The sequence below is a fragment of the Lactuca serriola genome, chromosome 1 (assembly GCF_051521515.1).
Source record: "Lactuca serriola cultivar US96UC23 chromosome 1, Lser_US96UC23_V15, whole genome shotgun sequence".
NCBI classification, from domain to species: Eukaryota; Viridiplantae; Streptophyta; class Magnoliopsida; order Asterales; family Asteraceae; genus Lactuca; species Lactuca serriola.
The window spans coordinates 206,987,302-207,003,553 of NC_136408.1; the positions used below are offsets into that span (position 1 = coordinate 206,987,302).

General features: G+C 49.5%; 49 non-coding genes across 49 annotated transcripts; all 49 read left to right on the forward strand.

The window, feature by feature from the left end:
* The first annotated feature begins 22 nt into the window (after positions 1-22).
* On the forward strand, positions 23-141 carry LOC145084078 (5S ribosomal RNA). Its single transcript, XR_013698531.1, has one exon. It is a non-coding gene; the product is annotated as a 5S ribosomal RNA (ribosomal RNA).
* A 216-nt stretch (positions 142-357) lies between these two features.
* On the forward strand, positions 358-476 carry LOC145081065 (5S ribosomal RNA). The gene has a single exon (XR_013695634.1). It is a non-coding gene; the product is annotated as a 5S ribosomal RNA (ribosomal RNA).
* A 215-nt stretch (positions 477-691) lies between these two features.
* Positions 692-810, forward strand: LOC145081066 (5S ribosomal RNA). Its single transcript, XR_013695635.1, has one exon. It is a non-coding gene; the product is annotated as a 5S ribosomal RNA (ribosomal RNA).
* Positions 811-1,026: 216 nt separating this feature from the next.
* LOC145081068 (5S ribosomal RNA) lies at positions 1,027-1,145 on the forward strand. The gene has a single exon (XR_013695636.1). It is a non-coding gene; the product is annotated as a 5S ribosomal RNA (ribosomal RNA).
* Positions 1,146-1,360: 215 nt separating this feature from the next.
* Positions 1,361-1,479, forward strand: LOC145081069 (5S ribosomal RNA). The gene has a single exon (XR_013695637.1). It is a non-coding gene; the product is annotated as a 5S ribosomal RNA (ribosomal RNA).
* A 216-nt stretch (positions 1,480-1,695) lies between these two features.
* Positions 1,696-1,814, forward strand: LOC145084079 (5S ribosomal RNA). Its single transcript, XR_013698532.1, has one exon. It is a non-coding gene; the product is annotated as a 5S ribosomal RNA (ribosomal RNA).
* A 215-nt stretch (positions 1,815-2,029) lies between these two features.
* LOC145084080 (5S ribosomal RNA) lies at positions 2,030-2,148 on the forward strand. The gene has a single exon (XR_013698533.1). It is a non-coding gene; the product is annotated as a 5S ribosomal RNA (ribosomal RNA).
* A 215-nt stretch (positions 2,149-2,363) lies between these two features.
* On the forward strand, positions 2,364-2,482 carry LOC145084081 (5S ribosomal RNA). Its single transcript, XR_013698534.1, has one exon. It is a non-coding gene; the product is annotated as a 5S ribosomal RNA (ribosomal RNA).
* Positions 2,483-2,698: 216 nt separating this feature from the next.
* Positions 2,699-2,817, forward strand: LOC145084082 (5S ribosomal RNA). Its single transcript, XR_013698535.1, has one exon. It is a non-coding gene; the product is annotated as a 5S ribosomal RNA (ribosomal RNA).
* Positions 2,818-3,032: 215 nt separating this feature from the next.
* Positions 3,033-3,151, forward strand: LOC145084083 (5S ribosomal RNA). The gene has a single exon (XR_013698536.1). It is a non-coding gene; the product is annotated as a 5S ribosomal RNA (ribosomal RNA).
* Positions 3,152-3,366: 215 nt separating this feature from the next.
* On the forward strand, positions 3,367-3,485 carry LOC145084526 (5S ribosomal RNA). Its single transcript, XR_013698968.1, has one exon. It is a non-coding gene; the product is annotated as a 5S ribosomal RNA (ribosomal RNA).
* A 216-nt stretch (positions 3,486-3,701) lies between these two features.
* Positions 3,702-3,820, forward strand: LOC145084084 (5S ribosomal RNA). Its single transcript, XR_013698537.1, has one exon. It is a non-coding gene; the product is annotated as a 5S ribosomal RNA (ribosomal RNA).
* Positions 3,821-4,035: 215 nt separating this feature from the next.
* Positions 4,036-4,154, forward strand: LOC145084086 (5S ribosomal RNA). The gene has a single exon (XR_013698539.1). It is a non-coding gene; the product is annotated as a 5S ribosomal RNA (ribosomal RNA).
* A 215-nt stretch (positions 4,155-4,369) lies between these two features.
* On the forward strand, positions 4,370-4,488 carry LOC145084087 (5S ribosomal RNA). The gene has a single exon (XR_013698540.1). It is a non-coding gene; the product is annotated as a 5S ribosomal RNA (ribosomal RNA).
* Positions 4,489-4,704: 216 nt separating this feature from the next.
* On the forward strand, positions 4,705-4,823 carry LOC145085034 (5S ribosomal RNA). The gene has a single exon (XR_013699451.1). It is a non-coding gene; the product is annotated as a 5S ribosomal RNA (ribosomal RNA).
* A 216-nt stretch (positions 4,824-5,039) lies between these two features.
* On the forward strand, positions 5,040-5,158 carry LOC145084088 (5S ribosomal RNA). The gene has a single exon (XR_013698541.1). It is a non-coding gene; the product is annotated as a 5S ribosomal RNA (ribosomal RNA).
* A 215-nt stretch (positions 5,159-5,373) lies between these two features.
* LOC145084089 (5S ribosomal RNA) lies at positions 5,374-5,492 on the forward strand. The gene has a single exon (XR_013698542.1). It is a non-coding gene; the product is annotated as a 5S ribosomal RNA (ribosomal RNA).
* A 215-nt stretch (positions 5,493-5,707) lies between these two features.
* LOC145084527 (5S ribosomal RNA) lies at positions 5,708-5,826 on the forward strand. Its single transcript, XR_013698969.1, has one exon. It is a non-coding gene; the product is annotated as a 5S ribosomal RNA (ribosomal RNA).
* Positions 5,827-6,042: 216 nt separating this feature from the next.
* LOC145084090 (5S ribosomal RNA) lies at positions 6,043-6,161 on the forward strand. Its single transcript, XR_013698543.1, has one exon. It is a non-coding gene; the product is annotated as a 5S ribosomal RNA (ribosomal RNA).
* A 215-nt stretch (positions 6,162-6,376) lies between these two features.
* Positions 6,377-6,495, forward strand: LOC145084092 (5S ribosomal RNA). The gene has a single exon (XR_013698544.1). It is a non-coding gene; the product is annotated as a 5S ribosomal RNA (ribosomal RNA).
* Positions 6,496-6,710: 215 nt separating this feature from the next.
* LOC145084093 (5S ribosomal RNA) lies at positions 6,711-6,829 on the forward strand. The gene has a single exon (XR_013698545.1). It is a non-coding gene; the product is annotated as a 5S ribosomal RNA (ribosomal RNA).
* Positions 6,830-7,045: 216 nt separating this feature from the next.
* LOC145085036 (5S ribosomal RNA) lies at positions 7,046-7,164 on the forward strand. The gene has a single exon (XR_013699452.1). It is a non-coding gene; the product is annotated as a 5S ribosomal RNA (ribosomal RNA).
* Positions 7,165-7,379: 215 nt separating this feature from the next.
* LOC145084094 (5S ribosomal RNA) lies at positions 7,380-7,498 on the forward strand. Its single transcript, XR_013698546.1, has one exon. It is a non-coding gene; the product is annotated as a 5S ribosomal RNA (ribosomal RNA).
* Positions 7,499-7,713: 215 nt separating this feature from the next.
* On the forward strand, positions 7,714-7,832 carry LOC145084418 (5S ribosomal RNA). The gene has a single exon (XR_013698862.1). It is a non-coding gene; the product is annotated as a 5S ribosomal RNA (ribosomal RNA).
* Positions 7,833-8,046: 214 nt separating this feature from the next.
* Positions 8,047-8,165, forward strand: LOC145085038 (5S ribosomal RNA). Its single transcript, XR_013699454.1, has one exon. It is a non-coding gene; the product is annotated as a 5S ribosomal RNA (ribosomal RNA).
* A 215-nt stretch (positions 8,166-8,380) lies between these two features.
* Positions 8,381-8,499, forward strand: LOC145085040 (5S ribosomal RNA). The gene has a single exon (XR_013699456.1). It is a non-coding gene; the product is annotated as a 5S ribosomal RNA (ribosomal RNA).
* A 215-nt stretch (positions 8,500-8,714) lies between these two features.
* On the forward strand, positions 8,715-8,833 carry LOC145084095 (5S ribosomal RNA). The gene has a single exon (XR_013698547.1). It is a non-coding gene; the product is annotated as a 5S ribosomal RNA (ribosomal RNA).
* A 216-nt stretch (positions 8,834-9,049) lies between these two features.
* LOC145084959 (5S ribosomal RNA) lies at positions 9,050-9,168 on the forward strand. Its single transcript, XR_013699380.1, has one exon. It is a non-coding gene; the product is annotated as a 5S ribosomal RNA (ribosomal RNA).
* Positions 9,169-9,383: 215 nt separating this feature from the next.
* LOC145084096 (5S ribosomal RNA) lies at positions 9,384-9,502 on the forward strand. The gene has a single exon (XR_013698548.1). It is a non-coding gene; the product is annotated as a 5S ribosomal RNA (ribosomal RNA).
* A 215-nt stretch (positions 9,503-9,717) lies between these two features.
* On the forward strand, positions 9,718-9,836 carry LOC145084098 (5S ribosomal RNA). Its single transcript, XR_013698550.1, has one exon. It is a non-coding gene; the product is annotated as a 5S ribosomal RNA (ribosomal RNA).
* Positions 9,837-10,051: 215 nt separating this feature from the next.
* On the forward strand, positions 10,052-10,170 carry LOC145084099 (5S ribosomal RNA). The gene has a single exon (XR_013698551.1). It is a non-coding gene; the product is annotated as a 5S ribosomal RNA (ribosomal RNA).
* Positions 10,171-10,385: 215 nt separating this feature from the next.
* On the forward strand, positions 10,386-10,504 carry LOC145084100 (5S ribosomal RNA). The gene has a single exon (XR_013698552.1). It is a non-coding gene; the product is annotated as a 5S ribosomal RNA (ribosomal RNA).
* Positions 10,505-10,720: 216 nt separating this feature from the next.
* LOC145084101 (5S ribosomal RNA) lies at positions 10,721-10,839 on the forward strand. The gene has a single exon (XR_013698553.1). It is a non-coding gene; the product is annotated as a 5S ribosomal RNA (ribosomal RNA).
* Positions 10,840-11,054: 215 nt separating this feature from the next.
* LOC145084103 (5S ribosomal RNA) lies at positions 11,055-11,173 on the forward strand. Its single transcript, XR_013698554.1, has one exon. It is a non-coding gene; the product is annotated as a 5S ribosomal RNA (ribosomal RNA).
* A 216-nt stretch (positions 11,174-11,389) lies between these two features.
* Positions 11,390-11,508, forward strand: LOC145084960 (5S ribosomal RNA). Its single transcript, XR_013699381.1, has one exon. It is a non-coding gene; the product is annotated as a 5S ribosomal RNA (ribosomal RNA).
* A 215-nt stretch (positions 11,509-11,723) lies between these two features.
* LOC145084105 (5S ribosomal RNA) lies at positions 11,724-11,842 on the forward strand. Its single transcript, XR_013698556.1, has one exon. It is a non-coding gene; the product is annotated as a 5S ribosomal RNA (ribosomal RNA).
* A 215-nt stretch (positions 11,843-12,057) lies between these two features.
* Positions 12,058-12,176, forward strand: LOC145084106 (5S ribosomal RNA). The gene has a single exon (XR_013698557.1). It is a non-coding gene; the product is annotated as a 5S ribosomal RNA (ribosomal RNA).
* Positions 12,177-12,391: 215 nt separating this feature from the next.
* On the forward strand, positions 12,392-12,510 carry LOC145084107 (5S ribosomal RNA). Its single transcript, XR_013698558.1, has one exon. It is a non-coding gene; the product is annotated as a 5S ribosomal RNA (ribosomal RNA).
* A 215-nt stretch (positions 12,511-12,725) lies between these two features.
* On the forward strand, positions 12,726-12,844 carry LOC145084108 (5S ribosomal RNA). Its single transcript, XR_013698560.1, has one exon. It is a non-coding gene; the product is annotated as a 5S ribosomal RNA (ribosomal RNA).
* Positions 12,845-13,058: 214 nt separating this feature from the next.
* Positions 13,059-13,177, forward strand: LOC145084109 (5S ribosomal RNA). Its single transcript, XR_013698561.1, has one exon. It is a non-coding gene; the product is annotated as a 5S ribosomal RNA (ribosomal RNA).
* Positions 13,178-13,392: 215 nt separating this feature from the next.
* LOC145084111 (5S ribosomal RNA) lies at positions 13,393-13,511 on the forward strand. The gene has a single exon (XR_013698563.1). It is a non-coding gene; the product is annotated as a 5S ribosomal RNA (ribosomal RNA).
* Positions 13,512-13,726: 215 nt separating this feature from the next.
* Positions 13,727-13,845, forward strand: LOC145085104 (5S ribosomal RNA). The gene has a single exon (XR_013699518.1). It is a non-coding gene; the product is annotated as a 5S ribosomal RNA (ribosomal RNA).
* A 215-nt stretch (positions 13,846-14,060) lies between these two features.
* LOC145084112 (5S ribosomal RNA) lies at positions 14,061-14,179 on the forward strand. Its single transcript, XR_013698564.1, has one exon. It is a non-coding gene; the product is annotated as a 5S ribosomal RNA (ribosomal RNA).
* A 215-nt stretch (positions 14,180-14,394) lies between these two features.
* LOC145084113 (5S ribosomal RNA) lies at positions 14,395-14,513 on the forward strand. The gene has a single exon (XR_013698566.1). It is a non-coding gene; the product is annotated as a 5S ribosomal RNA (ribosomal RNA).
* Positions 14,514-14,728: 215 nt separating this feature from the next.
* On the forward strand, positions 14,729-14,847 carry LOC145084114 (5S ribosomal RNA). Its single transcript, XR_013698567.1, has one exon. It is a non-coding gene; the product is annotated as a 5S ribosomal RNA (ribosomal RNA).
* A 216-nt stretch (positions 14,848-15,063) lies between these two features.
* LOC145084115 (5S ribosomal RNA) lies at positions 15,064-15,182 on the forward strand. Its single transcript, XR_013698568.1, has one exon. It is a non-coding gene; the product is annotated as a 5S ribosomal RNA (ribosomal RNA).
* A 215-nt stretch (positions 15,183-15,397) lies between these two features.
* On the forward strand, positions 15,398-15,516 carry LOC145084116 (5S ribosomal RNA). Its single transcript, XR_013698569.1, has one exon. It is a non-coding gene; the product is annotated as a 5S ribosomal RNA (ribosomal RNA).
* A 215-nt stretch (positions 15,517-15,731) lies between these two features.
* On the forward strand, positions 15,732-15,850 carry LOC145084117 (5S ribosomal RNA). The gene has a single exon (XR_013698570.1). It is a non-coding gene; the product is annotated as a 5S ribosomal RNA (ribosomal RNA).
* A 215-nt stretch (positions 15,851-16,065) lies between these two features.
* Positions 16,066-16,184, forward strand: LOC145084118 (5S ribosomal RNA). Its single transcript, XR_013698572.1, has one exon. It is a non-coding gene; the product is annotated as a 5S ribosomal RNA (ribosomal RNA).
* Positions 16,185-16,252: the final 68 nt, after the last annotated feature.

Here is a 16,252-nt window from a genome sequence, read left to right on the forward strand (position 1 = left end):
CAATAAACATGGATAGTATTTCGGGCGCGATCATACCAGCACTAATGCACCGGATCCCATCAGAACTCCGCAGTTAAGCGTGCTTGGGCGAGAGTAGTACTAGGATGGGTGACCCCCTGGGAAGTCCTCGTGTTGCACCCCCCTTTTTCGTTGTCCGTTTGCGTTTGTTTCTAGGTTTTACGTGCTTTTTTTTTTCTTTCTTTCTTGCTATTTCTATGCTCGGGTGCCCTCCGGTTCATGGCTGATGGTTTTCGTATTTTTGGAACGGAGCCGATCCGTCACGTGGGTCCCACGCCCCGCGTACCAAAACAAAGGCGTCTTCTAACACATAAAAACAATAAACATGGATAGTATTTCGGGTGCGATCATACCAGCACTAATGCACCGGATCCCATCAGAACTCCGCAGTTAAGCGTGCTTGGGCGAGAGTAGTACTAGGATGGGTGACCCCCTGGGAAGTCCTCGTGTTGCACCCCCCTTTTTCGTTGTCCGTTTGCGTTTGTTTCTAGGTTTTACGTGCTTTTTTTTCCTTTCTTTCTTGCTATTTCTATGCTCGGGTGCCCTCCGGTTCATGGCTGATGGTTTTCGTATTTTTGGAACGGAGCCGATCCGTCACGTGGGTCCCACGCCCCGCGTACCAAAACAAAGGCGTCTTCTAACACATAAAAACAATAAACATGGATAGTATTTCGGGTGCGATCATACCAGCACTAATGCACCGGATCCCATCAGAACTCCGCAGTTAAGCGTGCTTGGGCGAGAGTAGTACTAGGATGGGTGACCCCCTGGGAAGTCCTCGTGTTGCACCCCCCTTTTTCGTTGTCCGTTTGCGTTTGTTTCTAGGTTTTACGTGCTTTTTTTTTTCTTTCTTTCTTGCTATTTCTATGCTCGGGTGCCCTCCGGTTCATGGCTGATGGTTTTCGTATTTTTGGAACGGAGCCGATCCGTCACGTGGGTCCCACGCCCCGCGTACCAAAACAAAGGCGTCTTCTAACACATAAAAACAATAAACATGGATAGTATTTCGGGTGCGATCATACCAGCACTAATGCACCGGATCCCATCAGAACTCCGCAGTTAAGCGTGCTTGGGCGAGAGTAGTACTAGGATGGGTGACCCCCTGGGAAGTCCTCGTGTTGCACCCCCCTTTTTCGTTGTCCGTTTGCGTTTGTTTCTAGGTTTTACGTGCTTTTTTTTCCTTTCTTTCTTGCTATTTCTATGCTCGGGTGCCCTCCGGTTCATGGCTGATGGTTTTCGTATTTTTGGAACGGAGCCGATCCGTCACGTGGGTCCCACGCCCCGCGTACCAAAACAAAGGCGTCTTCTAACACATAAAAACAATAAACATGGATAGTATTTCGGGTGCGATCATACCAGCACTAATGCACCGGATCCCATCAGAACTCCGCAGTTAAGCGTGCTTGGGCGAGAGTAGTACTAGGATGGGTGACCCCCTGGGAAGTCCTCGTGTTGCACCCCCCTTTTTCGTTGTCCGTTTGCGTTTGTTTCTAGGTTTTACGTGCTTTTTTTTTCCTTTCTTTCTTGCTATTTCTATGCTCGGGTGCCCTCCGGTTCATGGCTGATGGTTTTCGTATTTTTGGAACGGAGCCGATCCGTCACGTGGGTCCCACGCCCCGCGTACCAAAACAAAGGCGTCTTCTAACACATAAAAACAATAAACATGGATAGTATTTCGGGCGCGATCATACCAGCACTAATGCACCGGATCCCATCAGAACTCCGCAGTTAAGCGTGCTTGGGCGAGAGTAGTACTAGGATGGGTGACCCCCTGGGAAGTCCTCGTGTTGCACCCCCCTTTTTCGTTGTCCGTTTGCGTTTGTTTCTAGGTTTTACGTGCTTTTTTTTCCTTTCTTTCTTGCTATTTCTATGCTCGGGTGCCCTCCGGTTCATGGCTGATGGTTTTCGTATTTTTGGAACGGAGCCGATCCGTCACGTGGGTCCCACGCCCCGCGTACCAAAACAAAGGCGTCTTCTAACACATAAAAACAATAAACATGGATAGTATTTCGGGCGCGATCATACCAGCACTAATGCACCGGATCCCATCAGAACTCCGCAGTTAAGCGTGCTTGGGCGAGAGTAGTACTAGGATGGGTGACCCCCTGGGAAGTCCTCGTGTTGCACCCCCCTTTTTCGTTGTCCGTTTGCGTTTGTTTCTAGGTTTTACGTGCTTTTTTTTCCTTTCTTTCTTGCTATTTCTATGCTCGGGTGCCCTCCGGTTCATGGCTGATGGTTTTCGTATTTTTGGAACGGAGCCGATCCGTCACGTGGGTCCCACGCCCCGCGTACCAAAACAAAGGCGTCTTCTAACACATAAAAACAAAAAACATGGATAGTATTTCGGGCGCGATCATACCAGCACTAATGCACCGGATCCCATCAGAACTCCGCAGTTAAGCGTGCTTGGGCGAGAGTAGTACTAGGATGGGTGACCCCCTGGGAAGTCCTCGTGTTGCACCCCCCTTTTTCGTTGTCCGTTTGCGTTTGTTTCTAGGTTTTACGTGCTTTTTTTTTCCTTTCTTTCTTGCTATTTCTATGCTCGGGTGCCCTCCGGTTCATGGCTGATGGTTTTCGTATTTTTGGAACGGAGCCGATCCGTCACGTGGGTCCCACGCCCCGCGTACCAAAACAAAGGCGTCTTCTAACACATAAAAACAATAAACATGGATAGTATTTCGGGCGCGATCATACCAGCACTAATGCACCGGATCCCATCAGAACTCCGCAGTTAAGCGTGCTTGGGCGAGAGTAGTACTAGGATGGGTGACCCCCTGGGAAGTCCTCGTGTTGCACCCCCCTTTTTCGTTGTCCGTTTGCGTTTGTTTCTAGGTTTTACGTGCTTTTTTTTCCTTTCTTTCTTGCTATTTCTATGCTCGGGTGCCCTCCGGTTCATGGCTGATGGTTTTCGTATTTTTGGAACGGAGCCGATCCGTCACGTGGGTCCCACGCCCCGCGTACCAAAACAAAGGCGTCTTCTAACACATAAAAACAATAAACATGGATAGTATTTCGGGCGCGATCATACCAGCACTAATGCACCGGATCCCATCAGAACTCCGCAGTTAAGCGTGCTTGGGCGAGAGTAGTACTAGGATGGGTGACCCCCTGGGAAGTCCTCGTGTTGCACCCCCCTTTTTCGTTGTCCGTTTGCGTTTGTTTCTAGGTTTTACGTGCTTTTTTTTCCTTTCTTTCTTGCTATTTCTATGCTCGGGTGCCCTCCGGTTCATGGCTGATGGTTTTCGTATTTTTGGAACGGAGCCGATCCGTCACGTGGGTCCCACGCCCCGCGTACCAAAACAAAGGCGTCTTCTAACACATAAAAACAATAAACATGGATAGTATTTCGGGCGCGATCATACCAGCACTAATGCACCGGATCCCATCAGAACTCCGCAGTTAAGCGTGCTTGGGCGAGAGTAGTACTAGGATGGGTGACCCCCTGGGAAGTCCTCGTGTTGCACTCCCCTTTTTCGTTGTCCGTTTGCGTTTGTTTCTAGGTTTTACGTGCTTTTTTTTTCCTTTCTTTCTTGCTATTTCTATGCTCGGGTGCCCTCCGGTTCATGGCTGATGGTTTTCGTATTTTTGGAACGGAGCCGATCCGTCACGTGGGTCCCACGCCCCGCGTACCAAAACAAAGGCGTCTTCTAACACATAAAAACAATAAACATGGATAGTATTTCGGGCGCGATCATACCAGCACTAATGCACCGGATCCCATCAGAACTCCGCAGTTAAGCGTGCTTGGGCGAGAGTAGTACTAGGATGGGTGACCCCCTGGGAAGTCCTCGTGTTGCACCCCCCTTTTTCGTTGTCCGTTTGCGTTTGTTTCTAGGTTTTACGTGCTTTTTTTTCCTTTCTTTCTTGCTATTTCTATGCTCGGGTGCCCTCCGGTTCATGGCTGATGGTTTTCGTATTTTTGGAACGGAGCCGATCCGTCACGTGGGTCCCACGCCCCGCGTACCAAAACAAAGGCGTCTTCTAACACATAAAAACAATAAACATGGATAGTATTTCGGGCGCGATCATACCAGCACTAATGCACCGGATCCCATCAGAACTCCGCAGTTAAGCGTGCTTGGGCGAGAGTAGTACTAGGATGGGTGACCCCCTGGGAAGTCCTCGTGTTGCACCCCCCTTTTTCGTTGTCCGTTTGCGTTTGTTTCTAGGTTTTACGTGCTTTTTTTTCCTTTCTTTCTTGCTATTTCTATGCTCGGGTGCCCTCCGGTTCATGGCTGATGGTTTTCGTATTTTTGGAACGGAGCCGATCCGTCACGTGGGTCCCACGCCCCGCGTACCAAAACAAAGGCGTCTTCTAACACATAAAAACAATAAACATGGATAGTATTTCGGGCGCGATCATACCAGCACTAATGCACCGGATCCCATCAGAACTCCGCAGTTAAGCGTGCTTGGGCGAGAGTAGTACTAGGATGGGTGACCCCCTGGGAAGTCCTCGTGTTGCACCCCCCCTTTTTCGTTGTCCGTTTGCGTTTGTTTCTAGGTTTTACGTGCTTTTTTTTCCTTTCTTTCTTGCTATTTCTATGCTCGGGTGCCCTCCGGTTCATGGCTGATGGTTTTCGTATTTTTGGAACGGAGCCGATCCGTCACGTGGGTCCCACGCCCCGCGTACCAAAACAAAGGCGTCTTCTAACACATAAAAACAATAAACATGGATAGTATTTCGGGCGCGATCATACCAGCACTAATGCACCGGATCCCATCAGAACTCCGCAGTTAAGCGTGCTTGGGTGAGAGTAGTACTAGGATGGGTGACCCCCTGGGAAGTCCTCGTGTTGCACCCCCCTTTTTCGTTGTCCGTTTGCGTTTGTTTCTAGGTTTTACGTGCTTTTTTTTTCCTTTCTTTCTTGCTATTTCTATGCTCGGGTGCCCTCCGGTTCATGGCTGATGGTTTTCGTATTTTTGGAACGGAGCCGATCCGTCACGTGGGTCCCACGCCCCGCGTACCAAAACAAAGGCGTCTTCTAACACATAAAAACAATAAACATGGATAGTATTTCGGGCGCGATCATACCAGCACTAATGCACCGGATCCCATCAGAACTCCGCAGTTAAGCGTGCTTGGGCGAGAGTAGTACTAGGATGGGTGACCCCCTGGGAAGTCCTCGTGTTGCACCCCCCTTTTTCGTTGTCCGTTTGCGTTTGTTTCTAGGTTTTACGTGCTTTTTTTTCCTTTCTTTCTTGCTATTTCTATGCTCGGGTGCCCTCCGGTTCATGGCTGATGGTTTTCGTATTTTTGGAACGGAGCCGATCCGTCACGTGGGTCCCACGCCCCGCGTACCAAAACAAAGGCGTCTTCTAACACATAAAAACAATAAACATGGATAGTATTTCGGGCGCGATCATACCAGCACTAATGCACCGGATCCCATCAGAACTCCGCAGTTAAGCGTGCTTGGGCGAGAGTAGTACTAGGATGGGTGACCCCCTGGGAAGTCCTCGTGTTGCACCCCCCTTTTTCGTTGTCCGTTTGCGTTTGTTTCTAGGTTTTACGTGCTTTTTTTTCCTTTCTTTCTTGCTATTTCTATGCTCGGGTGCCCTCCGGTTCATGGCTGATGGTTTTCGTATTTTTGGAACGGAGCCGATCCGTCACGTGGGTCCCACGCCCCGCGTACCAAAACAAAGGCGTCTTCTAACACATAAAAACAATAAACATGGATAGTATTTCGGGCGCGATCATACCAGCACTAATGCACCGGATCCCATCAGAACTCCGCAGTTAAGCGTGCTTGGGCGAGAGTAGTACTAGGATGGGTGACCCCCTGGGAAGTCCTCGTGTTGCACTCCCCTTTTTCGTTGTCCGTTTGCGTTTGTTTCTAGGTTTTACGTGCTTTTTTTTTCCTTTCTTTCTTGCTATTTCTATGCTCGGGTGCCCTCCGGTTCATGGCTGATGGTTTTCGTATTTTTGGAACGGAGCCGATCCGTCACGTGGGTCCCACGCCCCGCGTACCAAAACAAAGGCGTCTTCTAACACATAAAAACAATAAACATGGATAGTATTTCGGGCGCGATCATACCAGCACTAATGCACCGGATCCCATCAGAACTCCGCAGTTAAGCGTGCTTGGGCGAGAGTAGTACTAGGATGGGTGACCCCCTGGGAAGTCCTCGTGTTGCACCCCCCTTTTTCGTTGTCCGTTTGCGTTTGTTTCTAGGTTTTACGTGCTTTTTTTTCCTTTCTTTCTTGCTATTTCTATGCTCGGGTGCCCTCCGGTTCATGGCTGATGGTTTTCGTATTTTTGGAACGGAGCCGATCCGTCACGTGGGTCCCACGCCCCGCGTACCAAAACAAAGGCGTCTTCTAACACATAAAAACAATAAACATGGATAGTATTTCGGGCGCGATCATACCAGCACTAATGCACCGGATCCCATCAGAACTCCGCAGTTAAGCGTGCTTGGGCGAGAGTAGTACTAGGATGGGTGACCCCCTGGGAAGTCCTCGTGTTGCACCCCCCTTTTTCGTTGTCCGTTTGCGTTTGTTTCTAGGTTTTACGTGCTTTTTTTTCCTTTCTTTCTTGCTATTTCTATGCTCGGGTGCCCTCCGGTTCATGGCTGATGGTTTTCGTATTTTTGGAACGGAGCCGATCCGTCACGTGGGTCCCACGCCCCGCGTACCAAAACAAAGGCGTCTTCTAACACATAAAAACAATAAACATGGATAGTATTTCGGGCGCGATCATACCAGCACTAATGCACCGGATCCCATCAGAACTCCGCAGTTAAGCGTGCTTGGGCGAGAGTAGTACTAGGATGGGTGACCCCCTGGGAAGTCCTCGTGTTGCACCCCCCCTTTTTCGTTGTCCGTTTGCGTTTGTTTCTAGGTTTTACGTGCTTTTTTTTCCTTTCTTTCTTGCTATTTCTATGCTCGGGTGCCCTCCGGTTCATGGCTGATGGTTTTCGTATTTTTGGAACGGAGCCGATCCGTCACGTGGGTCCCACGCCCCGCGTACCAAAACAAAGGCGTCTTCTAACACATAAAAACAATAAACATGGATAGTATTTCGGGCGCGATCATACCAGCACTAATGCACCGGATCCCATCAGAACTCCGCAGTTAAGCGTGCTTGGGTGAGAGTAGTACTAGGATGGGTGACCCCCTGGGAAGTCCTCGTGTTGCACCCCCCTTTTTCGTTGTCCGTTTGAGTTTGTTTCTAGGTTTTACGTGCTTTTTTTTCCTTTCTTTCTTGCTATTTCTATGCTCGGGTGCCCTCCGGTTCATGGCTGATGGTTTTCGTATTTTTGGAACGGAGTCGATCCGTCACGTGGGTCCCACGCCCCGCGTACCAAAACAAAGGCGTCTTCTAACACATAAAAACAATAAACATGGATAGTATTTCGGGCGCGATCATACCAGCACTAATGCACCGGATCCCATCAGAACTCCGCAGTTAAGCGTGCTTGGGCGAGAGTAGTACTAGGATGGGTGACCCCCTGGGAAGTCCTCGTGTTGCACCCCCCTTTTTCGTTGTCCGTTTGAGTTTGTTTCTAGGTTTTACGTGCTTTTTTTTCCTTTCTTTCTTGCTATTTCTATGCTCGGGTGCCCTCCGGTTCATGGCTGATGGTTTTCGTATTTTTGGAACGGAGCCGATCCGTCACGTGGGTCCCACGCCCCGCGTACCAAAACAAAGGCGTCTTCTAACACATAAAAACAATAAACATGGATAGTATTTCGGGCGCGATCATACCAGCACTAATGCACCGGATCCCATCAGAACTCCGTAGTTAAGCGTGCTTGGGCGAGAGTAGTACTAGGATGGGTGACCCCCTGGGAAGTCCTCGTGTTGCACCCCCCTTTTTCGTTGTCCGTTTGCGTTTGTTTCTAGGTTTTACGTGCTTTTTTTTCCTTTTTTCTTGCTATTTCTATGCTCGGGTGCCCTCCGGTTCATGGCTGATGGTTTTCGTATTTTTGGAACGGAGCCGATCCGTCACGTGGGTCCCACGCCCCGCGTACCAAAACAAAGGCGTCTTCTAACACATAAAAACAATAAACATGGATAGTATTTCGGGCGCGATCATACCAGCACTAATGCACCGGATCCCATCAGAACTCCGCAGGTAAGCGTGCTTGGGCGAGAGTAGTACTAGGATGGGTGACCCCCTGGGAAGTCCTCGTGTTGCACCCCCCTTTTTCGTTGTCCGTTTGCGTTTGTTTCTAGGTTTTACGTGCTTTTTTTTCCTTTCTTTCTTGCTATTTCTATGCTCGGGTGCCCTCCGGTTCATGGCTGATGGTTTTCGTATTTTTGGAACGGAGCCGATCCGTCACGTGGGTCCCACGCCCCGCGTACCAAAACAAAGGCGTCTTCTAACACATAAAAACAATAAACATGGATAGTATTTCGGGCGCGATCATACCAGCACTAATGCACCGGATCCCATCAGAACTCCGCAGGTAAGCGTGCTTGGGCGAGAGTAGTACTAGGATGGGTGACCCCCTGGGAAGTCCTCGTGTTGCACCCCCCTTTTTCGTTGTCCGTTTGAGTTTGTTTCTAGGTTTTACGTGCTTTTTTTTCCTTTCTTTCTTGCTATTTCTATGCTCGGGTGCCCTCCGGTTCATGGCTGATGGTTTTCGTATTTTTGGAACGGAGCCGATCCGTCACGTGGGTCCCACGCCCCGCGTACCAAAACAAAGGCGTCTTCTAACACATAAAAACAATAAACATGGATAGTATTTCGGGCGCGATCATACCAGCACTAATGCACCGGATCCCATCAGAACTCCGCAGTTAAGCGTGCTTGGGCGAGAGTAGTACTAGGATGGGTGACCCCCTGGGAAGTCCTCGTGTTGCACCCCCCCTTTTTCGTTGTCCGTTTGCGTTTGTTTCTAGGTTTTACGTGCTTTTTTTTCCTTTCTTTCTTGCTATTTCTATGCTCGGGTGCCCTCCGGTTCATGGCTGATGGTTTTCGTATTTTTGGAACGGAGCCGATCCGTCACGTGGGTCCCACGCCCCGCGTACCAAAACAAAGGCGTCTTCTAACACATAAAAACAATAAACATGGATAGTATTTCGGGCGCGATCATACCAGCACTAATGCACCGGATCCCATCAGAACTCTGCAGTTAAGCGTGCTTGGGCGAGAGTAGTACTAGGATGGGTGACCCCCTGGGAAGTCCTCGTGTTGCACCCCCCTTTTTCGTTGTCCGTTTGCGTTTGTTTCTAGGTTTTACGTGCTTTTTTTTCCTTTCTTTCTTGCTATTTCTATGCTCGGGTGCCCTCCGGTTCATGGCTGATGGTTTTCGTATTTTTGGAACGGAGCCGATCCGTCACGTGGGTCCCACGCCCCGCGTACCAAAACAAAGGCGTCTTCTAACACATAAAAACAATAAACATGGATAGTATTTCGGGCGCGATCATACCAGCACTAATGCACCGGATCCCATCAGAACTCCGCAGTTAAGCGTGCTTGGGCGAGAGTAGTACTAGGATGGGTGACCCCCTGGGAAGTCCTCGTGTTGCACCCCCCTTTTTCGTTGTCCGTTTGAGTTTGTTTCTAGGTTTTACGTGCTTTTTTTTCCTTTCTTTCTTGCTATTTCTATGCTCGGGTGCCCTCCGGTTCATGGCTGATGGTTTTCGTATTTTTGGAACGGAGCCGATCCGTCACGTGGGTCCCACGCCCCGCGTACCAAAACAAAGGCGTCTTCTAACACATAAAAACAATAAACATGGATAGTATTTCGGGCGCGATCATACCAGCACTAATGCACCGGATCCCATCAGAACTCCGCAGTTAAGCGTGCTTGGGCGAGAGTAGTACTAGGATGGGTGACCCCCTGGGAAGTCCTCGTGTTGCACCCCCCTTTTTCGTTGTCCGTTTGCGTTTGTTTCTAGGTTTTACGTGCTTTTTTTTCCTTTCTTTCTTGCTATTTCTATGCTCGGGTGCCCTCCGGTTCATGGCTGATGGTTTTCGTATTTTTGGAACGGAGCCGATCCGTCACGTGGGTCCCACGCCCCGCGTACCAAAACAAAGGCGTCTTCTAACACATAAAAACAATAAACATGGATAGTATTTCGGGCGCGATCATACCAGCACTAATGCACCGGATCCCATCAGAACTCCGCAGTTAAGCGTGCTTGGGCGAGAGTAGTACTAGGATGGGTGACCCCCTGGGAAGTCCTCGTGTTGCACCCCCCTTTTTCGTTGTCCGTTTGCGTTTGTTTCTAGGTTTTACGTGCTTTTTTTTCCTTTCTTTCTTGCTATTTCTATGCTCGGGTGCCCTCCGGTTCATGGCTGATGGTTTTCGTATTTTTGGAACGGAGCCGATCCGTCACGTGGGTCCCACGCCCCGCGTACCAAAACAAAGGCGTCTTCTAACACATAAAAACAATAAACATGGATAGTATTTCGGGCGCGATCATACCAGCACTAATGCACCGGATCCCATCAGAACTCCGCAGTTAAGCGTGCTTGGGCGAGAGTAGTACTAGGATGGGTGACCCCCTGGGAAGTCCTCGTGTTGCACCCCCCTTTTTCGTTGTCCGTTTGCGTTTGTTTCTAGGTTTTACGTGCTTTTTTTTTCCTTTCTTTCTTGCTATTTCTATGCTCGGGTGCCCTCCGGTTCATGGCTGATGGTTTTCGTATTTTTGGAACGGAGCCGATCCGTCACGTGGGTCCCACGCCCCGCGTACCAAAACAAAGGCGTCTTCTAACACATAAAAACAATAAACATGGATAGTATTTCGGGCGCGATCATACCAGCACTAATGCACCGGATCCCATCAGAACTCCGCAGTTAAGCGTGCTTGGGCGAGAGTAGTACTAGGATGGGTGACCCCCTGGGAAGTCCTCGTGTTGCACCCCCCTTTTTCGTTGTCCGTTTGCGTTTGTTTCTAGGTTTTACGTGCTTTTTTTTCCTTTCTTTCTTGCTATTTCTATGCTCGGGTGCCCTCCGGTTCATGGCTGATGGTTTTCGTATTTTTGGAACGGAGCCGATCCGTCACGTGGGTCCCACGCCCCGCGTACCAAAACAAAGGCGTCTTCTAACACATAAAAACAATAAACATGGATAGTATTTCGGGCGCGATCATACCAGCACTAATGCACCGGATCCCATCAGAACTCCGCAGTTAAGCGTGCTTGGGCGAGAGTAGTACTAGGATGGGTGACCCCCTGGGAAGTCCTCGTGTTGCACCCCCCCTTTTTCGTTGTCCGTTTGCGTTTGTTTCTAGGTTTTACGTGCTTTTTTTTCCTTTCTTTCTTGCTATTTCTATGCTCGGGTGCCCTCCGGTTCATGGCTGATGGTTTTCGTATTTTTGGAACGGAGCCGATCCGTCACGTGGGTCCCACGCCCCGCGTACCAAAACAAAGGCGTCTTCTAACACATAAAAACAATAAACATGGATAGTATTTCGGGCGCGATCATACCAGCACTAATGCACCGGATCCCATCAGAACTCTGCAGTTAAGCGTGCTTGGGCGAGAGTAGTACTAGGATGGGTGACCCCCTGGGAAGTCCTCGTGTTGCACCCCCCTTTTTCGTTGTCCGTTTGCGTTTGTTTCTAGGTTTTACGTGCTTTTTTTTCCTTTCTTTCTTGCTATTTCTATGCTCGGGTGCCCTCCGGTTCATGGCTGATGGTTTTCGTATTTTTGGAACGGAGCCGATCCGTCACGTGGGTCCCACGCCCCGCGTACCAAAACAAAGGCGTCTTCTAACACATAAAAACAATAAACATGGATAGTATTTCGGGCGCGATCATACCAGCACTAATGCACCGGATCCCATCAGAACTCCGCAGTTAAGCGTGCTTGGGCGAGAGTAGTACTAGGATGGGTGACCCCCTGGGAAGTCCTCGTGTTGCACCCCCCTTTTTCGTTGTCCGTTTGAGTTTGTTTCTAGGTTTTACGTGCTTTTTTTTCCTTTCTTTCTTGCTATTTCTATGCTCGGGTGCCCTCCGGTTCATGGCTGATGGTTTTCGTATTTTTGGAACGGAGCCGATCCGTCACGTGGGTCCCACGCCCCGCGTACCAAAACAAAGGCGTCTTCTAACACATAAAAACAATAAACATGGATAGTATTTCGGGCGCGATCATACCAGCACTAATGCACCGGATCCCATCAGAACTCCGCAGTTAAGCGTGCTTGGGCGAGAGTAGTACTAGGATGGGTGACCCCCTGGGAAGTCCTCGTGTTGCACCCCCCTTTTTCGTTGTCCGTTTGCGTTTGTTTCTAGGTTTTACGTGCTTTTTTTTCCTTTCTTTCTTGCTATTTCTATGCTCGGGTGCCCTCCGGTTCATGGCTGATGGTTTTCGTATTTTTGGAACGGAGCCGATCCGTCACGTGGGTCCCACGCCCCGCGTACCAAAACAAAGGCGTCTTCTAACACATAAAAACAATAAACATGGATAGTATTTCGGGCGCGATCATACCAGCACTAATGCACCGGATCCCATCAGAACTCCGCAGTTAAGCGTGCTTGGGCGAGAGTAGTACTAGGATGGGTGACCCCCTGGGAAGTCCTCGTGTTGCACCCCCCTTTTTCGTTGTCCGTTTGAGTTTGTTTCTAGGTTTTACGTGCTTTTTTTTCCTTTCTTTCTTGCTATTTCTATGCTCGGGTGCCCTCCGGTTCATGGCTGATGGTTTTCGTATTTTTGGAACGGAGCCGATCCGTCACGTGGGTCCCACGCCCCGCGTACCAAAACAAAGGCGTCTTCTAACACATAAAAACAATAAACATGGATAGTATTTCGGGCGCGATCATACCAGCACTAATGCACCGGATCCCATCAGAACTCCGCAGTTAAGCGTGCTTGGGCGAGAGTAGTACTAGGATGGGTGACCCCCTGGGAAGTCCTCGTGTTGCACCCCCTTTTTTCGTTGTCCGTTTGCGTTTGTTTCTAGGTTTTACGTGCTTTTTTTTCCTTTTTTCTTGCTATTTCTATGCTCGGGTGCCCTCCGGTTCATGGCTGATGGTTTTCGTATTTTTGGAACGGAGCCGATCCGTCACGTGGGTCCCACGCCCCGCGTACCAAAACAAAGGCGTCTTCTAACACATAAAAACAATAAACATGGATAGTATTTCGGGCGCGATCATACCAGCACTAATGCACCGGATCCCATCAGAACTCCGCAGTTAAGCGTGCTTGGGCGAGAGTAGTACTAGGATGGGTGACCCCCTGGGAAGTCCTCGTGTTGCACCCCCCTTTTTCGTTGTCCGTTTGCGTTTGTTTCTAGGTTTTACGTGCTTTTTTTTCCTTTCTTTCTTGCTATTTCTATGCTCGGGTGCCCTCCGGTTCATGGCTGATGGTTTTCGTATTTTTGGAACGGAGCCGATCCGTCACGTGGGTCCCACGCCCCGCGTACCAAAACAAAGGCGTCTTCTAACACATAAAAACAATAAACATGGATAGTATTTCGGGCGCGATCATACCAGCACTAATGCACCGGATCCCATCAGAACTCCGCAGTTAAGCGTGCTTGGGCGAGAGTAGTACTAGGATGGGTGACCCCCTGGGAAGTCCTCGTGTTGCACCCCCCTTTTTCGTTGTCCGTTTGAGTTTGTTTCTAGGTTTTACGTGCTTTTTTTTCCTTTCTTTCTTGCTATTTCTATGCTCGGGTGCCCTCCGGTTCATGGCTGATGGTTTTCGTATTTTTGGAACGGAGCCGATCCGTCACGTGGGTCCCACGCCCCGCGTACCAAAACAAAGGCGTCTTCTAACACATAAAAACAATAAACATGGATAGTATTTCGGGCGCGATCATACCAGCACTAATGCACCGGATCCCATCAGAACTCCGCAGTTAAGCGTGCTTGGGCGAGAGTAGTACAAGGATGGGTGACCCCCTGGGAAGTCCTCGTGTTGCACCCCCCTTTTTCGTTGTCCGTTTGCGTTTGTTTCTAGGTTTTACGTGCTTTTTTTTCCTTTCTTTCTTGCTATTTCTATGCTCGGGTGCCCTCCGGTTCATGGCTGATGGTTTTCGTATTTTTGGAACGGAGCCGATCCGTCACGTGGGTCCCACGCCCCGCGTACCAAAACAAAGGCGTCTTCTAACACATAAAAACAATAAACATGGATAGTATTTCGGGCGCGATCATACCAGCACTAATGCACCGGATCCCATCAGAACTCCGCAGTTAAGCGTGCTTGGGCGAGAGTAGTACTAGGATGGGTGACCCCCTGGGAAGTCCTCGTGTTGCACCCCCCTTTTTCGTTGTCCGTTTGCGTTTGTTTCTAGGTTTTACGTGCTTTTTTTTCCTTTCTTTCTTGCTATTTCTATGCTCGGGTGCCCTCCGGTTCATGGCTGATGGTTTTCGTATTTTTGGAACGGAGCCGATCCGTCACGTGGGTCCCACGCCCCGCGTACCAAAACAAAGGCGTCTTCTAACACATAAAAACAATAAACATGGATAGTATTTCGGGCGCGATCATACCAGCACTAATGCACCGGATCCCATCAGAACTCCGCAGTTAAGCGTGCTTGGGCGAGAGTAGTACTAGGATGGGTGACCCCCTGGGAAGTCCTCGTGTTGCACCCCCCTTTTTCGTTGTCCGTTTGCGTTTGTTTCTAGGTTTTACGTGCTTTTTTTTCCTTTCTTTCTTGCTATTTCTATGCTCGGGTGCCCTCCGGTTCATGGCTGATGGTTTTCGTATTTTTGGAACGGAGCCGATCCGTCACGTGGGTCCCACGCCCCGCGTACCAAAACAAAGGCGTCTTCTAACACATAAAAACAATAAACATGGATAGTATTTCGGGCGCGATCATACCAGCACTAATGCACCGGATCCCATCAGAACTCCGCAGTTAAGCGTGCTTGGGCGAGAGTAGTACTAGGATGGGTGACCCCCTGGGAAGTCCTCGTGTTGCACCCCCCTTTTTCGTTGTCCGTTTGCGTTTGTTTCTAGGTTTTACGTGCTTTTTTTTTCCTTTCTTTCTTGCTATTTCTATGCTCGGGTGCCCTCCGGTTCATGGCTGATGGTTTTCGTATTTTTGGAACGGAGCCGATCCGTCACGTGGGTCCCACGCCCCGCGTACCAAAACAAAGGCGTCTTCTAACACATAAAAACAATAAACATGGATAGTATTTCGGGCGCGATCATACCAGCACTAATGCACCGGATCCCATCAGAACTCCGCAGTTAAGCGTGCTTGGGCGAGAGTAGTACTAGGATGGGTGACCCCCTGGGAAGTCCTCGTGTTGCACCCCCCTTTTTCGTTGTCCGTTTGCGTTTGTTTCTAGGTTTTACGTGCTTTTTTTTCCTTTCTTTCTTGCTATTTCTATGCTCGGGTGCCCTCCGGTTCATGGCTGATGGTTTTCGTATTTTTGGAACGGAGCCGATCCGTCACGTGGGTCCCACGCCCCGCGTACCAAAACAAAGGCGTCTTCTAACACATAAAAACAATAAACATGGATAGTATTTCGGGCGCGATCATACCAGCACTAATGCACCGGATCCCATCAGAACTCCGCAGTTAAGCGTGCTTGGGCGAGAGTAGTACTAGGATGGGTGACCCCCTGGGAAGTCCTCGTGTTGCACCCCCCTTTTTCGTTGTCCGTTTGCGTTTGTTTCTAGGTTTTACGTGCTTTTTTTTCCTTTCTTTCTTGCTATTTCTATGCTCGGGTGCCCTCCGGTTCATGGCTGATGGTTTTCGTATTTTTGGAACGGAGCCGATCCGTCACGTGGGTCCCACGCCCCGCGTACCAAAACAAAGGCGTCTTCTAACACATAAAAACAATAAACATGGATAGTATTTCGGGCGCGATCATACCAGCACTAATGCACCGGATCCCATCAGAACTCCGCAGTTAAGCGTGCTTGGGCGAGAGTAGTACTAGGATGGGTGACCCCCTGGGAAGTCCTCGTGTTGCACCCCCCTTTTTCGTTGTCCGTTTGAGTTTGTTTCTAGGTTTTACGTGTTTTTTTTTCCTTTCTTTCTTGCTATTTCTATGCTCGGGTGCCCTCCGGTTCATGGCTGATGGTTTTCGTATTTTTGGAACGGAGCCGATCCGTCACGTGGGTCCCACGCCCCGCGTACCAAAACAAAGGCGTCTTCTAACACATAAAAACAATAAACATGGATAGTATTTCGGGCGCGATCATACCAGCACTAATGCACCGGATCCCATCAGAACTCCGCAGTTAAGCGTGCTTGGGCGAGAGTAGTACTAGGATGGGTGACCCCCTGGGAAGTCCTCGTGTTGCACCCCCCTTTTTCGTTGTCCGTTTGCGTTTGTTTCTAGGTTTTACGTGCTTTTTTTTCCTTTCTTTCTTGCTA